Source organism: Tamandua tetradactyla, chromosome 26 (genome assembly GCF_023851605.1).
Source record: "Tamandua tetradactyla isolate mTamTet1 chromosome 26, mTamTet1.pri, whole genome shotgun sequence".
In the NCBI taxonomy this organism is placed as follows: domain Eukaryota; kingdom Metazoa; phylum Chordata; class Mammalia; order Pilosa; family Myrmecophagidae; genus Tamandua; species Tamandua tetradactyla.
The window spans coordinates 38,064,628-38,086,581 of record NC_135352.1 but is presented as its reverse complement, the minus strand read 5'-3'; the positions used below and the strand labels follow the sequence as shown (position 1 = coordinate 38,086,581).

The 21,954-nt window shown below is 36.1% G+C and overlaps 1 pseudogene across 1 annotated transcript in view; it reads left to right on the top strand.

Annotated features, from left to right (window-relative positions):
* Positions 1 to 21,954, top strand: part of LOC143669763 (disintegrin and metalloproteinase domain-containing protein 20-like) — a 74,470-nt pseudogene that overhangs the window by 3,852 nt on the left and 48,664 nt on the right. Inside the window, exon 2 of the transcript XR_013169048.1 lies at positions 7,423 to 7,529. The product of XR_013169048.1 is annotated as a disintegrin and metalloproteinase domain-containing protein 20-like (transcript). The remainder of the gene's footprint in view (positions 1 to 7,422; positions 7,530 to 21,954) is intronic.

Sequence of the window (21,954 nt, the reverse complement as noted above, 5' to 3'; positions counted from 1 at the left end):
TATTTGTATATAATCTGGTCATCCCCTGGAACTTCAGGTATTGTGTGACACTGAGACTCAGAATTAGAGTCCTGAAGCTATGAAAGTCAGCATTACCCCACACAGCAATTGCTTAAAAAGTTGGAAAAATTGATCGGACTTCAACTAGAGATATGAGTGAAACCAATCTGGATAGGACTAAGGTGAATCAGAATAGAGGTTAAAGGATGATATGGTCTATGCTTTAAAGTTTCAACTTCTGTGTGAGATCAAAGGAAGAAATGTTTATTTGGTGCAAAATTTATATTTTTTGTAACAGATTATCTGTTAGGTACCGGGTCACTAAGGATTCCACATGAGACAGTGAGTTAAAAACTAATAGATTTATTGAGGAAGAGAAAGTGTAAAGAAGCAGAAGGGAGCCAGCGACATGAAGGTCTGCAAAAGCCAGAAAAATGGCTCCGACTCTTTGTTCTGGGAACTATGTTTTAAAGGGAAAGTGATGCCAGGAAGGGAGGGTGCCCAGTAGGTGGTGGGTTGTCTCTTGATTGGATGGAGGCTTGTTGACTTAGGGTATGACAGATTGCTGAAGTATTCTCCTTTGATGTGCAGGTGCATGTATCAGGCAGGATGAGACACTGGCAGGAGAGGGTGTTAGCAGCAGCACCATCTGGAGGACACAATACTAGCTATGGCAATTGGTGCATATGTAGGTCCTTGGACTGCCAAGGATGCTAAGGAGCGGGGCTCTGCATCAAGAATTCCTTTTGCACATAGAATTCTTTTTCTGAAATTCGACATTCCTACCTTTTTATTTGAATAAAATTGAATAAAATTGGTGTTTGGTTTGGATTAGTGCCTTAATTTAGGTCAAAGCAACTTTGAAGGAATAGGGGCATTGTGTTCTTTCATTGACTACTTCCTGTGGACAAGAGGGTGTAATTGACGGGGGTATTGCTTTCAGCTGAGCAGAGCAAAGTTGGGTTTTCTGGACATTCTCTGTTGGAATGGGTTGGTAGCAATGTTTTTGTTGCAACAGCAGCTGTAGCAGAAGTAGGTTTTCAGAATTTTGCTGGTTGTCTACAGCTGCTATTGACCTGAAAATAAATCTAGATGGACATTGTAAGAGGCGGGGGCTAGGAGGAAAATTAATAGGAGGATAATTAAAGGTCCAATGAGGAGGAACAGTATAGCTTGTAAAGGGGTGGAGAAGAATGAAAGAAAATTTGAGAGAAAGGTAAAGAGATTAATGATAAAACTAGTTGTTATTCTTGGAGAGTTAACATCTTCAGGTTTCACAGCTCCTTTGGCATTGGAACAATTTGGAGCTTTTAAGTTTTCAGAAAATTAAATTTAGTAAGTAAAGTTTTATAGAGTATAGGATATTTTTTAGGGTTTCTAGGAATACTGTTGGTTGGGGTTTGCTGTATTGTGGCAGTTTGTAATATTTATTTGAAGCTTACACAAGAGTAACCTCCCCAATGATGTCTTGACTCAATTTGAAATTTTTAGCCATTGGAACTCTATTTTTCCCCCTTTTGGTTAGTTTATCCATGATGTTAGTGCTAGTTTTATCCTTGGAGTTTATGTTTCATTGTGTTAGGGTGAGTTATGTTCTGCAGTGCCAGTACCCACTATGTTTCATGCTGCCAGTGCCAGGCTTACACTCCTGGAAATTATGGTCCATGTTGCGGGGAAGCTTAGAGTTTACCTTAGAGAGAAACCACATTTGAGCATCAGCAGAGATTTTCTGGAGATGTCTCTTAGGTACTAATTTTAAGTAGATTTAGTTTATTATTATAGAAATAAGTTTTATAAGGGCAAGCCTGAAAATTGAGACTTTTGCTTATTAAGGGTTTTTCTTGCTTGAGAAAATATTAAGGTTGTCCACCTGAGGAATTCCTAATAGTTTTATTTTTCTCAGTTTTCCAAGGGACATTGCAGACACTTTTTATTTTTTGCCCCAAATATTCTGAAATGCAGAGTATAAAGTATTAACTTGTATAAAACATTAAGATTTTGTTCCTATTCCAGGTTTTGTATTAAATAAGACTGAATTAGAGTGTTTAATTTATTAGACAGATTAAGTTAGAATACCTTTTGGATAAAATAAATGTTTTTTTAATCTTATACAAAAGTTAAAGCTTTATAATACAGATAATATTATTTTTACCATATACATTAATTTACCTTGGTTTTAACCAGATTAGGTTTCTTGCATTTTTAATTGGAGTTTGATTTTTATTTTTCATTCTTGAACCATTGCTCTGTGGACCCATGCTAATTTTTAGAGCTGGAGAACTAAATTTGAGTTTTAGGTGTTATATAGATATTTTAAGTTTTAGGGAGCTATTAGGCTACATAAGACTAAAGCACCTTAGAATTTAAAGATGATAAAGTTTATAATATAAGCTTTAATCTTTATAAGCATTTTTACTTAAATTGTTTTTAGAAACAAATTATTGGACAGCTGTTTTATGTTAATAAATTATAGCAGAGACCCTGTTCTGCTTCACTACCTGTGTTAGAGCAGAGCAGTGCAACTGACAATTTGATTATTTTTTTCTTTATTTGCAGCCTTTTTTAGAATAATTAAAACTATGACTAACAACATTATGCTTAATATTACATAGATTAGTTTTAGGATATAATATCAACAGTGAGAGTATTCTTAAATTTTTAGGAATTTATACAATGTTTAAATTTATGAATATTTATTTACATTTAATTATTAAGATAGAAAATTCCTTTTAACCATTGTAATACTTCCTAAACATTTTTTTATGCAATAGATTGTTATTTTAGCACCTTACTTATACAAGGTGAAAAAACAAATTATTTGTAACAGTTTTTCCCTAACAGTGAGAAGACTTGTCTTCTTGAATTAAAGAATAATGCTAACATGAACATGAATACGGTTATTATTCTGATGTAAGATATTTTAGACAGAGTACTTGGATGATTAAGAAAAATTTTTTTAAAATAATATTTTATGTTTAAGAACATACTAACAATTCATGTTAATAGAACACAGAGAAAACTTAACTTTAGTTTTGTATGAATACTTAACACAAGAGCTTTCCTTTTCTGAAATATATGATAAACGGACCTATTAAATTTTGGTTAGCATTGATTATGATAGACAGAATTCACTTTTTAAACCCCCTTATTTTTTATAATTATTTTATAAATTTGTTTTTTACAGCTTTTTATAATTATTTAGAGCCAATAATTAAATAATATTTGTTTTTTTATTTTAATTAAAGCAGAGGAAAAAAGTTAACCTTTTTAAACAGTGACATGATTCTTTTTTTTTTACACAGCCAAGGACATGACAAAGTTAACATAAAGTACAAGAAGTTATTTTGATAAAACACAGACTTTTTTGCCTTTTACACTGATTATCTAGAAAAACCATTTGTAACTTTTTATTAAAACAGGCCATTAGTCCAAGAAAATTTTGTTACTTTAACAGACAGAGAACTAAATCCTAGTCTTGCACATTATCCAATATTAAAGTTCTTTTTTTTAATTTTATAGAAAGACCTATTAAATCTTTCTTGACTTTGACCATAATTTTCTTTTTCACAAACCCTCAGCAACTTATTATATCCATTCAGGCTTTGTCCTACATTTTCCTCATTCTGTAATAGCCATTTGTTTTATTTTAGGAAAAACTTCTCTCTTTTTCCTTTTAATAAAAACACATTATTTATATCCTTTATACTTAAGTCATTACTTCAAGCAAATATTTTACCACATGCAATTCCCATTAAAATTAAAGTTGTCTGAATAATGATAAATATTTAAAATGCTTTAGTTAATGTGTATTTGAGACATTAATATGCAATTTTGAGGTATTTGCATGTTTTAATTTTATTATATTTTATATATGTTATTATTACCAGGTACGTTGCTTAGTTTATGCAACCTGTTAGGTTACTTTAAGAGGAATTCTGAGAATGTACCCACAATTACTAGTTTATTTATTAATAAGCTTATCCAAACTCAAGGAGAACACATTTAAGCAGAAGAAAATTGCATTTGCTTAATTTAAAAATTAATTATTTAACTCCCTCCATTGTCTTGATCATATTTTAAAATTATGAAGAATTTCAAAAGTATATTGACTATTAAGTTCTGGGAACGATACTGAGCTTTATTGAATTTATCCCAAATTTAAATTTAGGAAAACTTTTCAATTGGTTGCACAGACGGAAAGACACCAGGCCTTTTAGGTTTGAAATTTTTAAGTAAGGGCCATGGAACCCTGAGAGTTGCCATGCTTTTCTTCTAATTATTTTTAATTATTAAATTCATTTTATTAAAAGTTGTGACCAGAGCCATTGGAAAAGGTTGTTGCTTTTCTTTTAGAGGCAGCTCCCTGGCAGCTTTCTGCTGCCTTAGGGAAATTCCAGGGGCAGTTTTTAATGTTCCCCTTTGTTTACAGTAATGATAAGATTAAAGCTTAAGTAGTTTAAATAGAGCTCCTTAAGAATTTTTTAAAATTAATTTGCTCTTATTTAGAGGTATGAGACTATATATTAAAAATACATACAACATAAATAGGAAATTTATTACTTTAAAAGGAGAACAGGAACACAGAAATATTTTTGAGAGGATCTAATAAAGGATTGAATGTGTTATTTTATCGCATTTTTAATTTCTGCAGAATGCTTTTAACTGTAATATCTTTAACTTTAACTATAATAGTAATTTTATTTTAAATCATAGGTCAAATTATGTTACAGAAATAAAACTTTTATAAACCTATAACCAATGTTTTCTTAATTTTTAACACGGCCTCGGGTTTTTCCTTTTAAAAGAATTTTCATAATTAGTAGCCAATTATGAACATTTGATGAATACAAATGTAAGAACATACCAATTAATAATTAGACTGAACACACTAGCTAATAAATTGGTATTAACTGCTTAAAACAGACATTATTTTTTTCTATAACCAGGTAACATACCAGTTAGCATTATAACAGGTTTATTTAACTTTATTAAATATTAATTAATAGTTAGATTACTTATTTTTTAGGAGTATAATTAACAGACAAATTTAGGCCAGGGCTTTAAATCTTGTATAGAACACACTGAATACATTAATTAACAGTTAAACAGACAAACATTTATTACATTAGTTTAACAATTAACCAGTAATTTGTTAGACTTTGTAGGGGGGGTGGATGGTTAGCAGGACTAAAGAAGTGACTGAATGACATGTCCTTAAGGGGAGGGGCAGAAGACCTAAAAAGGTTTTTAAGAAAGACTCGTCAGCATTAAAGAGATTTGTTGAGAAGGTTAATAACCTTTGCTGGGGAAGTAGAAAGCTTAGAAGGCTTTTTGTGGAGGAGTATTTGGTCTGACTACAACAGAGTGACACAGAGAAGATGAGACTTAAGAGCCCAGAAGGCTAGGGCATAGGGAATCTCAGACCATTTACCATCATACCACATAAAATTTTACAGTTCAGTGAGAGTTTGCCAATTAAAAGTGCTGTTTTCCAGCCAGCGTTTTTGTTGTTCTAAAGGATATTGTGGCCAAATTGAATTGTAAAGCAAAATGAGTTTTTGTGATTATATTTCCCCTTTTAACTGGAGTTTATTTAGATGATGGAATAAACATCCAAGAGAAGTAGACTCCAGGGGGGAAGAGACATTTTAGAGCTGCTGCGAAGTGATTGATTGCTTGCTGTGGTTGCCAGGTTGAAGTGCTGTGCTAAAGCGGGGTGAGGTGTTCCCTGAAAACTGCCCTGAGGCAGTCTGGGATGTTCCCTAGACCCCAGACAAAATTAAGTGAAACTAATAACCCAGATCCATGTTCCTATATGACTCAACAAAGCAAGCATCCCCGGCTTATCACCGGGGACCAAGAAAGTGCCTGCAGTCATGAACTCAAGGTGTCCCTCAAGTGACTTCGCTGCATGGGGAAGTGATGCTCCCTGAGCACCACGCTCCCTGACATGAGAGAGTTTGGACTGAGCTCAGATTTTTATGCCATCCCCTCCCTGAGGTGGGCTGGTGTCCCCTGGACACCAAACAGAACTCTCAAAGGGAGGATTTTGGCAGAAAGCATCACTTACCTAGGGCCGAATTATTTGTAGATGTTTGAGTGCTGTGGATGTGAGCTCATGTTGCACTGAGATGGTCTGAGCCTGTAGACTGAAGCCATCAGCCACATGGAAGCCTGAATGTGCCATTTTGGGGGATGGAGTCCACTAGAAGGCTGCACTCATAGCCCCAAGGGGCTAGAAAGCAAAGCCTCAGTTAGACCTCTGATCAGAGTCACAGCATCAAATGCTAGGCACAGGATCATTAAGGATTCCACATGAGGCTGCAAGTTAAAGATTAATAGATTTATTGGGGAAAAGAAAGCAGAATGAAGCAGAAGGGAGCCACCAACACAAAGGTCTGCCAAAGTCAGAAAAATGGCTCTGACTCTTTGTTCTGGGAACTATGTTTTAAAGGGAAAGTGATGCCAGGAAGGGAGAGTGCCCACTAGGTGGTGTGTTGTTCCTTGGTTGGATGGAGGCTTGTTGATTTAGGGTATGACAGATTGCTGAGGTATTCTCATTTGATGTGCAGGTGCATATATCAGGCAGGATGAGATGCTGGCAGGGGAGGGTGTTACCAGCAGCAGCATCTGGAGGATACAATACTAGCTAGTATGGCAATTGTTTCATATCTGGGTCCTTGGACCTGCCAAGGATGCTGAAGAGGGGGGCTCTGCATCAAGAGTTCTTTTTGCTCTTAGAATTCTTTTTCTGAAATCCAACACTATTTAGTTTTACACGTATGGGCAATTTATTCAAACACCATAATTAAATAGAATCTTGAATAAGGAATGAGCACTTGTTGATTTGTACAGATTAGTGTGATGCCCTGATACATTCTAGAGTTATTTGGGCAGGGAACAAAAAAGTATTTGCCAAGTCCCCTTAAGGGAGTAGGGAAAAAAGAGGAACTATTAAGCTTCCACACCTAGGGAATTCCTGATATTCTCACAAGCACTGGGGACAACCAACTTAATAGGCCAATCTTGGGGCTTGCCCCTATGAAACATATTCCTGTAAAGGAGAAGCTAAGCCTACTTATAATTATGCCTAAAAATCACCTCCAGAGAACCTCTTTTGTTGCTCAAATGTGGCCTCTCTCTCAAAACCAACTCAGCACTTGAAGTCATTGACTCCCTACTATGGGACTTCACTCCTGGGGATGAGCTAGGATCTAGGATCATGGGATTGACAAAACTTTCATGACCAAAAGGGGGAAGAGAGACATGAAAAAAATAGTTTCAGTGACTGACAAATTTCAAATAGAGTCAAGAGGTTATTCTGGAGGTTATTCCAATGCATTAAATAGAAAACTCTTTTTAGTTTTTAGTATTTTATAATAGCTAGAAGGAAATAATTGTAACTGTTGAACTGTATTCCAGTTGCCTTGATTCTTAAAGACAATTGAATGACTACATACCTTTTACAGCGTGACTGTGTGATTGTGAAAACCTCATGGTTGATGCTTCCTTTATGCAGGATATGGACAGTGAGTATAAAAATATAGACAAAAATAAATAAATTTGGGAGGGAGATAAGGGGTAAAAGAAATTGGGTAAATTGCAATACTAGTAGTCAATGAGAGTGAGGGGTAAGGGGTTTTGGATGGATGGGGCTTTTCTTTTTTCTTTTTATTTCTTTGTCTGGAATGGTACAAATGTTTTTAAAATGATCATGGTGATGAGTACACAATATATGATGATATTGTGAGCCATTGTGTGTATACTTTGGATGGACTGTATGGTGCAAAAATATCTCAAGAAAAATATTTCTTAAAGAAGTGTACCTTATTAAATTTGTCCTTTGTTTATTCCTCTCCACTTCTTTTCCTGTCATCTAATTCCCAGTATGTTATGGCAAATATTGAGATGTACTGTTTGAGTTGTATTCTTTACTTCTAGCCTTTAAGCCAGTTTCATTTTCCAACATAGAACAATTTGGGTAGATTCACACCTGAATAACTATAGTGTTAGTACGTATATTCATTAGTTTTCTTTAAAAATTCTATAACATTCTTGATATAAAGTATATAATTTTAACAGTTATGTTTCTGTGTCTAAATTTTAAAGCATCAAATATTTATACACATAACAAAGAAACCTGGCACAAAATATCTAATCCAATATTTTAAATAAATATATTTTGTGTTTATATTATAAAATCACACTCTTAGTTCATTGGAAATTGTTCTTGTAGATATTTCAGTTATATTGTTAAGTTCTCAAGTATTCCATGTTAAAAAAATATATAAGTGCATTGGTCATTTCTAAAAACTAACAAATTCAATCATTTGATTCATTCTTCATAGAATAAATTTAATTCAAATTATATAGAAAATAATATGATATTTTCAATATTTTATCTTCTTTCTGGTGTTTTAAATATGTTAGAATATTAAAATCTCTAGTGGTTTTCAAATTAGTAGATAAATAGGCAAATTTTGAAAAAGCAAAGAAATATGTTACTTTATTGTTGAGTTCGAGTAAAATACATGATATAAAATGAACTGGTGAATAATGAGATTAAGACATCAAATGAAATGCAGATCTCCCTTAAAATAGTGAAATTATAACTTCTAAAGTAGGTTTATTGCTTTTTTCCTTCTCTTACTCTCTTGTTCTATAATGATCTTTTTTTTCTTAAAGGAAATAAATATATTTGAATAGTAGAGTCTGAATTTGTATAAAAAAGGATTTTTTCATTTTTTCGTAATTATCATTTGGTCCTTTTAAAATGTAAACCCCAATCTCTGTAGAGATTGTAACAATTTTAGAGAGGTGAAGACAAAATGGGATTTTGAATTTTGTATAGTTTTGTAAATAATGTATAATATTTTGGACTTGATTTTATGAATGGAATCATCAGTAGCATATATAGTCATAAATATGTATGATATTGAAACAAAATATTGGCTGTATTTTTGAGGTAACAAAGCAAATAATAAAATAAAACTTTAAAAGAGTTTTTAATTTGGCTTCACACCTAATTTGGATGTTCATAAAGCATATTTCTATTATGTAGCAGGATAGTAAACAAAATTATGTATTCTGACTTGTATGACCAATATATTTTCTGTGGATATTTTACATAGATTTAAACATTACAGAAACCTTTTTAAATATGTAATTTGTAGAAGGTATATTATTAGCTGCTATATGAGATATGTACATGATTAAGTTGTCAGTGTGGTTTAATTTTAAAAGAATTTCTGAGCTAGTAGAAGAGCACAGAATTCACAGGGAGATTTTCTATCAATGGATGTTAATTCTAGCTTGGAGTTCTAAACATACAATGAAAAGTGAAATGAATAAGTTCATTAGGTTTCCAGACTCATATAGGTATGTTAGGAATTCATTTGAATGTCAGACAATTGAAGTCACCCTATTGATAGTCCAAGTTCTAAGTTAGTCCTTGCTGTTTTTTGTTTGTTTGTTTTTAATTATTGGCATCTTGGTTAGACAGATGTGAACACTAGGGCCAAAATTCTTTAGAATTTCTAAAGTTGAAGACAAATTTGAATATATATATATATATACACATATAATATGATAATGACATATGTAATGGTCACCAGGGAGTACCAATGAACACAGTATTTAAAAAATACAATGCTGATGTTTAACAGCAGAGGTCAATCAAATGGAAGGTCCCTACATGTAAAATCTGAGTATATTCTAGTTTGATCTCTGACAAATAAATGACCTGGAAATAATCACATACATCCTTACCACAAGCAGAAGAACTGAACAAACTGAGATCAGCAGCTTTTCTTGGACTATCAGAGAACTGAAGTTGGAAAGAAAATTATCCCCCAAATCTGAAGACAGACAAATATAAAGAATTACAACCAGCCAAGATCTGCTGACCTACAGCAGAAGCTGCTGTAGCCATAAATTGTATGAACTACATGGTAACTTTGATGAGTTGGAAATTCCCGTGAAGGCAGGGAGTATCATCTTATGAGAACCACGACACGCTTGTGGTTGTTACCCCAAGAAGCTCACCAAGATCTCAAGTTGAAGAGCCAAGAAGAGATAAGGAACTATTTTGAAAAATTCCCAGAGTCTTTGTCATAAAAAATGACTACTTTTCAGGGGAAGAGGCATTTCCACAGCCTTACTCCACTGCAAGAAGGAAATTTACCAAACTCCAATGATTTGCAGTGTTTCTGCCTTCCCTAGTTGGAAAAAGAGCTAAGGGGCTTTGTGAGGGTCACATACCATGTACAGAGGCACAGTATAAAATTGAGATTTAATCACAATATTATGGAGTGCTTCCCCTCCACCCCCACCTTACCACCACATCAATGTGCCCCAGTATAACAACAATAGATTACAGCTGAAAGAACAAAATATTCACATTTTACTTAAGGAAGAGTTCTCAGAGGTATTCCAGGGCCGCAGAGGAGATAAAAACAGAAACACCTGAAGAATTTGAAGCCTCTAGCACCTACAGCTACAAATACTAAATCCAGCCCAACTCCAAGGCAGATTAAGATAAAAACACATGCACAAGATCTATTTACCTCAGTTTTTATTTCTTGATAACTCAAGCCCAACTTTCAATGAAAATAGTACAAAACATGCTGAAAGGCAAGAAAAGTCACAATATGAAAGAGATGAGCCATCATCAGAACCAGATTCAGATATGACAAACATTCTGGAATGATCAGAGAAGTTTGAATTACATGTGATTAATATATTAAGGGTGCTAATGAGAAAAGTGGAAAACACACATGAAGAGATGAGTAAATGAAGCATAGAGACTGAAACGCTAAGAAATTATTTTAATATTGCCAGAAATAAAAAACATTGTACCAGAAATGAAGAATATCTTTAAAAACTCATCAGTAGTCAGTACACTACTGAAGAAAGTATTCATGAGTTTACGGTATGTCAACAGAAACTCCAAAAACTGAAAAACAAAGAGTAAGAATGGAAAAAAAAAGGGAACAGAATATCTAAGAATTGTGGAATCGCTATCGATAGTGTAAATGCACTGAATGGAAATGCCAGAAAAAGAGGAAGAGAAAGGAACAAAAGGAACATTTGAAGTGATAAAATTTCAGATTTCCTAAAAAGAATTACAGAACTAAACCACAGATCCAAGCAGCTCAGAGAACACCAAGCATGTAGGTATGCCATGCTCAAACTTAAGAAACGCAAAGGCAAAAAGAAAATCTTAAAAGAAGCCAGGGGTAAAAGCATTCTATCTATAGAGAAAAGCGAATAAGAATCACAGTGGCCTTCTTGTCAGAAATCATGCAAGAAGAGAGTGAGTGAATTATTTAAAGTTGAAAGAAACAAAGTTAACCAACCTAATACTATAGCCAACAAAATTATCTTTCAAGAAAAAAAAAGACTTTTTCAGACAAAATGAGGATATTTATTGCTAGCAGATGTGCCCAGCATATATGTTAAAAGAAGTTCTTTGAGGAGAAGGAAAATTATATTGTTCAGAATCTCAGATCTAAAAAAAAAAAGAATATTTTTAGAGAAGGATTTACTGAAGGTGAAATAAAATATTTGTTTTCTTATTAATTTATCTAAAATCAAGTGTCCACAATTGTAATAACAAATGTACTAGGTAATTATAGCATATGGATAAATGAAACAAATGACAGCAGTGTCATAAGGGGTTGGAGAGAGGAATTGATAGTACCCTTTTATGAGATACTTGCACTACATGTGAAATTGGTGTTATTTGAAGGTGGATTGAAGTCAGTTAATAAATGTATAGTGTAAATGCTAAAGCAAAAACTAGCAAAGAGGGGAAGGAAAAAAAAAACAACTGCAGTGATAAAAATAGCTATAAATGTTAAAGTTGTTTATTCAGCTATATGATTATTGTGCTAATTAAATACACCAGTTAAAAGATAAGACTGTCAGAATATTTTTTAAAAACATGCCCTGACTCTATGTTATCTATAAGAAACACACTTTAAACATTGTTAGGATAGGTTAAAATTAAAGGAAAGGTGTGCCAGTTTGAAACTTGTGTATCCCAGAAAATCCATGTTCTTTAGCCCTGTTTTAATATTGTTGAGTGAGATGTTTTTGATTAAGTTGTTTCTATGGAGATGTAACCCACCCAATTGTGGATTGGACCTTTTGATTAGGTGGGGACATATCTCCATGGATATGTCCCATTCAAGGTGGATTATTTTCTGAAGTCTCTTAAGTCTTTCAAGAGGGAAAAAGCTACTGAGCTGACAAAGACATTTAGAGATGCAAAAAGAAAATGCCCCCAAGGAAGCTGTTTGAAACCAGAAGTCAAAGCACCAGTAGGCACCAGCCATGTGCCTTTCCATACTGGACTTTCTTGAGTCAAGGTATCTTTCTCTGGATACCTTAGTTGGACATTTTTATGTCCTTGGAACTGTAAACTTGTAACTTACCAAATCCGTGTTATTATAGCCATTCCATTTCTGGTATATCACATTCTGGCAGCATTAGCTAACTAAAACAGATAGAAAAGACATACCTTGTTAACCAAATGAATAAAAAAAGTTAGAGCAACTATTTTAATTTCAGACAAAGCATAATTTAAAGCAAAGAAAATTATGAATGAAGAGGGAATTACACAATTATAAAGTAGTCACTTCTCCAAGAAAGAATAACAATTTTTAATGTGCATGGACTTAATATCAGGGAGTCAAAACATTTGAGGCAAAAAACAATCAAGCTGGGCAGGCCATGGTGGCTCAGCAGGCAAGAATGTTTGCCTGCCATGCCAGAGGACCTGGGTTCGATTCCCAGTGCCTGCCCATGTAAAAAAAAATAAATAAATAATCAAGGTGCAAGGAGGAAACAAAGCAAAATGAAAAACAAGTTTACTATTATGTTAGAAAATTCAACATCCTTGTAATAGCATGCAGAATAACAGTAAGAATATACTTCATTTGCAGAGTACTATCAGTCGGTGGGACCTAGCTAATATTTATAGGCTATTCCTTCCAAAGACAACAGAATACGCATTTGATCAAGCTCACATGGGAAATTCACCAAGCTAAAATGTATTCTGGTTCATAAAATATAATGAAACATATTTAAATAAATGTTTTTATTTAATGAATAACCTGACACTTAAATAAATAAAATGTATTTAAATTCATAAGGAAATAATACAAATATGTTCTCAGACCACAATGGATTAAACCAGAAGTCAATAACAGAACAATAGTTTGAAAATTATCAAATATTTTGACATTAAGCATCATATTTCTAAACAATGTATGCATCAAAATAATACTAACAAAAGAAATTTAAAAATAATTTTAACAAAATGAAAATACAGCTTAGAACTTTTAAACTGCAGGAAGAGTGTTTAGAGTAAATTGGTTGAGATAAGTGCTCATATTAGAATAGAAGAAAGATCTAAAATCCATCTAAACTTCCACCTCAGGGAACTAGGGAAAGATGCCAATTACATCTATAGAAAGCAGAACAAAATAAGTAAAAGTCAGAACAGAAATCAGTGAAATTTACAACAGAAAAAATGGAGAAAATTGATGAAAGCAATGGCTGGTTCTTTGAAAAAATCAAGTAAATGCATGGAATTATAGACAGGATAACCAAAATAAGCAAGCAAGCAAGCAAGCAAGCAAACAAACAAACAAATAAATGGAACAAAGATACAAATTGCCAGTACACTAATAAAAGATGGGTCATTCACTAATGATACCAAAGGATAAGAAAGGAAAACTGACCAGCTCTGTGCCCACAAATTTGATGTATTGTTCAAATTCCTTGTAAGGTATAAATGACTCAGACTCACCCAAGGAGAAACAGACATTCTGAATGGCCCTCTCTGCCAATTAAAGAAATTGAATCAATGATTGATAATATTACAGAAGAAAGTCCTGGACCCAGAATGTTTAAAGGGTGGATTCTACCATTTAAGGATGAAATTATATCAATTCATTACAATTTCTTCTAAAAAAATGGAAGCATATGTAAACTGCCTAACTCATTCTTTGAGGTCAGCATTATGTTAACACTAAAAAAATACAAAAACAATACAAGATAGTAAAATTACAGATCAATTTGAATATAGACATAAAAATGTTCAACAGAATATTAAATACTGAATCAAGTACAACAATGCACAAAAATAATTATACACCATGGCCAAGTGGGGTTTATTCCAGATATGTAAAGTTGATTCAATATTTGAAAATTAATGTAATCCACCGCATAAAAGGATTAAAGGAGAAAATTCATCTGGTAATATCAATGGATTCAGAGAAATTACTTGACAAAATGTAATATGCATTCATTATAAAAGCTTTCAGCAAACTAAGAATAGAGCAAAACTTACTCAATTTGATTAAAAACACCTGCAAAATATCTACAGCTAATGTCATATGTAGTGATGATAAACTGGATGCTTTTCACCCACCATGGGGGTAAGATAAGGATGTCTTCACATAGTAGTCCTATTCAGTATCGCACTGCAAAGACTTTGCTAGGAAAATAATACAAGAAATGAAATAAAAAGCATACAAATTAGAAAGGAAGAAATGAAACTGCCTTTGGTCACAGATGATGTTGTCTGTAAAGAAAATCCCAAGGTATTGACCAGAAACTGGAACTAATAAGTGAATATATCAAGGTATCAGAACAAGTAAGTGAATCTATTAAGGTCTCAGAATCAGGTTTTTTATAAAAAGTCAATTGCTTTCTTGCATGCCATCCATGAAGAGTTGGAATTTGAAACAAAATATAACCATTTGCAATAGCTCCAAAAACTAAAACCTTAGTGATAAATACAACAAAATATATACAACAGTAACACATGTGGAACACTACAAAATTCTGATGAAAGAAATCAGAATTTTGAAGGACTCATTCTACATGGCTTTTTTGGGTGTGTGTGTGTGCATGGTCCGGGGATCAAACCAGGGGTCTCTCATGTGGAATCTACATGTTTTTAAGATGTACTCTAAAGCTGTGATAATCAAGACAGAATGGTATTGGTCAAAGAATATACAAATAGATCCGTATAACAGAATAGAGAGCCCAAAAATAGACTCACACATATAACATCTACTGATCTTTGTCAGCTTAACATAGGCAATTCAGTGGAGAATTGATCATCCTTTCAACAAATGGTACTGAAAATTAAACATGCAAAGACATAGAACTTATACCTTTTACAAAAATTAACTCAGAATGGATTAGAGACATAAATGTAAAAAATAAACTATTAAACTTCCAGAATTAAAAATTGAGAAAGCCTAGAACAACTTCTGCTGGGCAATGAGTTTTGAATATTACACCAATGGAACAGTCCATGAAGGAATACCTTGATAGATTGCACTTTATAAAAACTTTTAAATGGTCTGTGGAAAACACTGTTGAGTAAATGAAAGTACTATGCACCTATGGGGAGAAAATAATTCCAAAACTTGCTTCTGGCCTTTTATTGCTGAATGACTTGATCCAAAACATACTAATTACTCTTTTTTCATGCAGAAGAAACATTTTATTGGAAGTATCTCAGGAAGGACACAGAAGGCCAGGCAGTTGGGTTCAAAAATGGACAGCTTCTAGAGTTGCTCTAGAAATAATTTAGTAGGAACGCATTGATTATTTCAGTAGAACTCTTGGGCAAGACTAAATAAATTCCCGCATTTCTCCCCTGATTCATGAGAGACTGAATTGCAGACTTAAAATACTGGAGGTGAGGATCCTATTACCTAACAATGGGCCTAATGCCCATCTTTGGCTAACATAAAAGGCATTTCCACAAGTATGCACACAAGAGAGACGCATTTCTCCAAAGTAAACTGGAGTACACTTACCAATGAAATGGGAAACAGATACTGAAATTCAAAGATACAATAACCATTCATTAGGATGGGTTCCCTTAGGAGCAAGCCCTTAAGGACTGCTAAACCTGCTTTTGCAGAATACTGAGTAAGTAGTAAAAAGTTATTTGAAGTGAAACTGTATCCTTTCATTATGAGCTATTTTGTTTTAGTTATAAATTATAATGCTAAGGGCCCAGCCTCTCCAGAATACCAGCTAGTACAATCTCCCTAACCCATATTATTGACAGCACCTTCCAACATGAGAAAGTTAGAATGGCTATAGCCCTAATAACACTAAAGAGTGGGATAGAAAGAAGAAAGGTGATGGTGGAGGGTGGTACGACAGTGGCTTAGTGGCAGAACTCTTGCCTGCCATGCCAGAGATCCGGGTTTGATTGCCGGTGCCTGCCCATGCAAAAAAAAAAAAAAAAAAAAAAAAAAAAAAAGTGATAGTGCTGTTATACAGAGATGGTAGGGTTTAACAAATGAATATGATTGCTGAATCATTAAATTTATATTTCTTTTAGCCTTTTAGAGCAGCTAGATGTAAAAACCTAAAATTGTCGAATTGTAACCCATACCAAACTCTGAAATCAGTTTGTATTAGTTTGGGCTCCCTAGAGAAACAGAGTCAACAGGAAATATCCATAAATATAAATTTATAAAAGTCTCACATAACCATGGGAACATAGTGTCCAAAATACGTAGGGCAGGTTGTGAAGCTGATGACTCCGATGGAGGGTCTGGATGAACTCCACAGGAGAGGCTCACCAGTTGAAGCAGGAAGAGAGCCTGTCTCTTCTGAATCCTCCTTAAAAGGCTTCCAGTGATTAGATTAAGCATCACACATTGAATCAGCTGTGAATGCAGCCAACATGACTATGATTTAATTCTATGAAATGTCCTCATAGGAACAGACAGGCCAGCACTTGCCCAACCAGACAAACAGGTACCACCACCGGACCAAGTTGACTCATGAACCTGACCATGACAGTCCACCCCTTGTCAACTTGGCAGATATACCCATCACCTTAAACAACACCTAATTTCTAAGTAGAAAATTATAAAAGATGCATTTTTTTCCTCACCTAACAATACTCAGCTGTCCTACACATAACCAGAAACTCATTAAATCTCACCAGAATAGGGTCAAGTCCTTGGGTAATATTCATTCTTAAACTTGATATCTTACAACTTAAATAGTATAACACGAACAAAACAGCATTAAAGTCCTCAATCCTATAACTTATTGTGTGGTTATAGTTTATATTTATCACTACCTTCTTCCACTACCCGTTACATGTTTCCTTTACCCTCAGCAAGCACTTTAGCTAGCCTTGGTTCTTTGCCTGGTGGAGTGACCCAAACCTTCATTCTTGAGGTTTCAGAACCATTGGTAGTCCTGTCTGGATTGGTTTGTTGCAGTTTTTCATTGATTTTAATCACAGGGCATGGTAGTACTAAAAGACGACCTAGGGGATCCCCTATATTCCAGGAAAACTCTTCTTTACCTCCATTGTGTAGTTGCAGTCCTATTTCCCCCGAATAGTCAGGGTCAGTCACCCCAGCCAGTAATGTAATCCCCTTCTTGGCTTGTTCATCCAGGGGCATGAGTAGCCCAAAGTTACCAGGTGGTAGTCTTAGCTTCTAATTCAGTGGAATCACTGTTGTTTCTCCAGGTGGAAGCACTCCCCCATTTGGAACTAAAACCTGTAGACCAGCAGAGCTCAGGGTCTCAGAGACAGGAAGCAGAAATTTTCCTAGTGGATCGCTAGACATAATAGTGAGTGATGCCATGCCCATTTCCACCCCTTGGTTCCTGGACCCATGGATCCTGGCTATGGGGAAAACAGCACCATACAGTGGACACTGATTCAGAACATATATAACTTCCTCGAGAACATTACCCCAGCGCTTCAAAGTATTGGCACCTAGTTGGCACCATAATTGAGTTTTTAAAAGGCCATTCCACCATTCTACCAATCCAGGTCCTTCTGGATTATGGGGAACATGGTAAGACCAGAGAATTCCATGAGCATGTGCCCATTCCCACACTTACTTTGCTGTGAAGTGTGTTCCTTGATCAGAAGCAATGCTGTGTGAAATACCATGATGATGGGTAAGGCATTCTGTAAGCCCATGGATGGCAGTTTTGGAGAAGCACCACATGCAAGGAAAGCAAACCCATATCCAGAGTATGTATCTATTCTCATTAGAACAAATCACTGCCCCTTCCATGAAGGGAGTGGTCCCACGTAATCAACCTGCCACCATGTAGCTGGCTGGTCACCTTGGGGAATGGTGCCAGATTGGAGGCTGAGTGTGGGTCTCTGCTGCTGGCAGATTGGGCACTCAGCAGTGGCTGTAACCAGGTCAGCCTTGGTGAGTGGTAGTCTATGTTGCTGAGCCTGTGCATAGCCTCCATCCCTACCACCATGACCACATTTTTCATGAGACCATTGGGCAATGACAGGAGTTGCTGGGGAAAGAGGCTGACTGGTATCCACAGAATGGGTCATCTTATCCACTTGATTATTAAAACCTTCCTCTGCTGAAGTTACCCTCTGGTGTGCATTCACATGGGACACAAATATGTTCATGTTTTTAGCCCACTCAGAAAGGTCTATCCACATACCTCTTCCCCAGACCTCTTTATCACTAATTTCCTAATTATGGTCTTTCTAAGTCCCTGACCATCCAGTCAAACCACTAGCAACAGCCCATGAGTCAGTATACAAATACATCTCTGGTCAGTTCTCCTTCCAAGCGAAATGAACAACCAGGTGCAGTGCTCAAAGTTCTGCCCAGTGGGAGGATTTCCCATCACCACTGTCCTTCAAGGACACCCCTGAAAGGGGTTGTAGTGCTGCCACTGTCCAGTTTTGGATGGTACCTGCATATTGTGCCGAACCATCTATAAACCAGGCCTGAGTTTTGTCTTCCTCAGTCAATTCACTGTAAGGAATTCCGCAAGAAGCCATAGCTCTGATCTGGGAAAGAGAAGGCATTGTGACAGGAGTGGAGACCATGGGCATTTGGGCCACTTCCTCACGTAACTTACTTGTGCCTGCAGGACCTGCTCTGGCCCTATCTTATATATACCATTTCCATTTTATGATAGAGTGCTACTGTACTGCCCAACTTTATGGCTTGGTGGGTCAGACAACACCTGGCTCATGATAGGCAACTCAGGTCTCTCAAGGTAACTTGGTGGCCCCAGGTTAAGCATCCAGTCTCTACTAAGGCCAGTAGCAGGCCAAAAGCTGTTTCTCAAAAGGGGAGTAGTTATCTGCAGCAGATGGTAAGGCTTTGCTCCAAAATCCTAAGGGGCTGCATTGTGATTCTCCTATAGGGGCCTGCCAAAGGCTCCAGATAGCATCTCCATCTGCCACTGCCACTTCCAGCACCACTGGATCTTCTGGATCATATGGTCCAAGTGGCAGAGCAGCTTGTAGGGCAGCCTGGACCTGTCACAGAACTTTCTCTTGTTCTGGTCCCCACTCAAAATTAGCAGCTTTTCTGGTCACACAATAAATGGGGCAGAGTAGTACACCCAAATGAGGAATATGTTGTCGCCAAAATCCAAAGAGACCAACTAGGCATTGTGCCTCTTGGGTGTAGGAGGGGCCAGATGCAGCAACTTCTCCTTCACCTTAGGAGGGGTATCTTGATAAGCCCCATACCACTGAGCACCTAGAAATTTCACTGAGGTGGAAGGCTCCTGTATTTTTGTTGGATTTATCTTCCATCCTCTGACATGCTAATGGCTTACCAGTAAGTCTAGAGTACTTTTTACTTTTTGCTCACTAGGTCCATTCAACATGATAGCATCAATATAATGGACGAGTGTGATGTCTTGTCAGAGGGAGAAACCATCAAGCTCCCTGCAGACAAGATTATGACATAAGGCTGGAGAGTTGATATACCCCTGAGGTAGGACAGTGAAAATATATTGCTGACTTTGCCAGCTGAAAGCAAACTGTTTCTGGTCATCCTTACTAACAGCTATTGAGAAAAAAAGCATTTGCCAGATCAATAGCCACATACCAGGTACCAGGGGATGTATTATTTGCTCAAGCTATGATACCACATCCGGAACAGCAGCTGTAATTGGAGTTAACACCTGGTGAGCTTATAATAGTCCACTGTCATCCTACAAGACCCAACTATTTTTTGCACAGGCCAAATAGGAATAGAATCCCACTTGAATGGGGATGTGGTGGGAATCACCACCCCTGCAGCCTTCAAGTCTTTAAGAGTGGCAGTAATCACTGCAATCCCTCCAGGAATCCAGTATTGCTTCTGATTTACTATTTTACTAGGTAGAGGCAATTTAAGTAGCTTCCGTTTGGCTTTCCCACCATAATACCCCTCACTGCATGATTTAGAGACCCAGTTTGGGGATTCTGCCAGTTGCTCAGTATGTCTATTCCAATTATACATTCTGGAACTGGGGAAATAACTACAGAATGGGTCTGGGGGCCCCCTGGACCCACTGTGAGATGACCTGAGCTAAAACTCTGTTGATCACCTGACCTCCATAAGCCCCCATGACCAGAGTGACATCTTGGGTCCCCTAGAATTAATGTCACTTCTGAACCAGTGTCTAATAATCCCTGAAATATCTGATCATATCCTTTTCCTCAATGTGCAGTTACCCTGGTAAAAGACTATCAGTCTTTTTGGGGAAGGCTTGGAGGAAGATTAACAGTATAGATTTGTGGCAGTGTAACAGGGTTCTCCCCCAAAGGGACCTGCTTCATCTTCATTCAAGGGGTTCAGGGTCTGTAAACTGTCTCAAGTATGGAAATTGATTAAAGGGCCATGACTATTTTTGTAATTCAGGTTAGACTTCTGTTCACTTGACCTAGAACTCTTTTGTTTTACAGCTCAAACAAGAATTTAGTAGACTGCCGATCTATTGTATTTCTAGTACTCCATGATTTACTAGCCAATGCCACAAATCTCTGTGAGTGAGATTATTTTGACTCCTGATTTGAGTTTGCTGTCTGTTATAATAGCCACGTCCACCCTGTCTTTGACGATTAAGTGCTGTTACCTGGCTTCTGCCAACTTGGGATCCATTCATCCCCATTGTGTTTAAGAATTCCAGCTCAGTGACAGCAGTTCCCACAGTAATATCTGATGTACAGAGAATGTCAACTACAGCACTCTTCAGGGATGATGGTGCTAGTCTCACAAATTTATTTCTCACAGTTCTGGTAAAAGATGCATCCTCCAGACATTCTTGGGGTGTAAGAGCAGGCTTTTCATAATAAATCACTGTAATATTCCAATCTCTCTAAGCTTCTAGATCCCCTCATTTACATTATACCAGGGCGGTTCTGACATTTTAGCCTCAGGTAATGTCGGCTACCTTTTGATTATGTTTCACCCAATCATCCAAATAAACTGTTAATACCTTTTTTAACCTTTCGAGCTGTAGCATTGAATGCAGAACCTCTGCTTAGTGGGCCCATATCAATAAAATCAGCCTCATCCAGCTTTATAGTCCTCCCGCCATTATCCCACCCCCCTAAAATCCAATGCCATACATATTCCCCTGATTTCTGCCTATATAAATTGGAAAACCAACATGGTTCTTTTGGAGTATAATGTACCTCCTTATGTGTGATACTTTGTACCTCACCTTCAGGAACCTGTTGGGACTTTAGTCTAGTTATAAGTCTGGAAGAAATGAGGGGTCGTGGGGGTAGGTCATGAAAACAATTAGAAATATCTTCTAAGCCATTTGCTTTAGGGTATTCATTTGCAGTTTCATCTGGTGGAACAGGATTAATCACTCCAGGGCTAATCTCTTCAGGTGGAGGTTGGGTGGCCAATACCTCAAGGCAGGCTGGAGGTGGGGTGGCTATGTCCCCAGGGCAGACTATTACAGGTTTATCTAGAGAAGACTCAGTATGACCTAGGGTTTCAACCTCACCCCTGACATCATTATCAATCCATATGTCACCATCCCATTTTTCAGGGTCCCACTCATTTCCAATTAATGCCCTCAATTTAATGGCAGACACTATTCAAGATTGAGATTTCAGTTTATGTTGTAAATTTTCTCCCCTAACAATAAGATTTTGAGTCT